This window comes from Taeniopygia guttata, chromosome 13, assembly GCF_048771995.1.
Source record: "Taeniopygia guttata chromosome 13, bTaeGut7.mat, whole genome shotgun sequence".
Lineage (NCBI taxonomy): Eukaryota > Metazoa > Chordata > Aves > Passeriformes > Estrildidae > Taeniopygia > Taeniopygia guttata.
Window position 1 is genome coordinate 15,508,755 of NC_133038.1, and position 1,246 is coordinate 15,510,000.

At 40.2% G+C, this 1,246-nt stretch overlaps 1 long non-coding RNA gene across 1 annotated transcript in view; it reads right to left on the reverse strand.

The window, feature by feature from the left end:
• Positions 1-1,246, reverse strand: part of LOC140685012 (uncharacterized) — a 13,788-nt gene continuing 12,542 nt past the window's right edge. The window contains exon 2 of the long non-coding RNA XR_012058114.1: positions 1-149. This is a non-coding gene — a long non-coding RNA (uncharacterized lncRNA). The remainder of the gene's footprint in view (positions 150-1,246) is intronic.

Sequence of the window (1,246 nt, forward strand, 5' to 3'; positions counted from 1 at the left end):
TTCCTGATGAGATATTTATTTTAATTCATTGCTAGGAATATCTGCAACAAGAGGTGAAAAAAAATGCAACTGAAGAAATTGAGAGAGAGCGAAGATTCCCAGAAGGTTCACTAAGATCTTCACATCCAATCTGTCCATTTCAATAATGGCTACAAGAGAAAATATCATTAAATAGCTCCAGAAGTGTCTTATCATACATTTTGCCAGCACAGAAAATAAATCACACAAAGGAAAGAGAAGCAGGAAAAGCAACCATCTATCAAGAAAATTATTATGAACATTTCTAGGATTTTTGATAGGCCAGGATGCAGAGAATCTCTGATAGCAGGCTGCATGGGAAATAGAAAAATTGGGGTTAAACTGTTACATGAAGCCAGAGAAAAGATGAGCTGTCTGAATTTGTTCTGTTCTATTGCAGTGAGTCACTCAATATCTGTGTCCAAATTTTCCTCTACAAAGCACTGGAGTTCAGTATGGTGCAGACAATAATGCAGGGACTTTTTCAGCCCAAGTATATCTGAAATTCAGAGGTTAGCTTAGGCTGTAGCATCACAGGGGAGACTCACTGGTTTGATGAGTTTACTTGTAAGTCCATGTCCATATTTCTTGGTATTTTAGCTGATAGGAATTTTTGTCATACTGCTGAGGATGAAGGCTGGGGCCTCCAGGATGAATTTATCACTGCTCTTGCTCTGCAGTTGTTCAGTCTCTATTGACTAAATCTCCAAAGCTCCCCAGAGTACAGACGGAACATATCCACACAGGGATCTAAATGTAAGGAGTTTAATCTGAGGTTGAATCCCACCTGTAGGATTCCATCTTGTCCCCAGTTTCCTTCTTGATCTTCCTTTAATATAATTTAGAGGAGACATGCCCAGCACCTCTCTGACATTAGCTTTTTACCAGAGATCAGAGGAAAAGATCTGCCATTTATGTATCCCCTAACAGACCAAACTTCAGGAATGTAATACTGAAATTAGTTCCTAAAAGTAAAATTTATCTTTCTCCTATTTCCAGGAAATGCAATCTTATAATCCACTTGCTTACCTAAACCTCCTCTTCCTCTTAATCTCTCCCTGCAAACTAGTCTGGCAGCTGCCCCAGAATGTAAGGAGATCTCCAAAAGGATGATCATCTGGGGCTGAATCCTTTTCCTATGTTCCCCAAGAATCCTCTTGGCTCGTTGTGCCCCATGACATGAACCATTTAACCCCCTCGATGCCCCTCAGATTTCACACCCTGATGG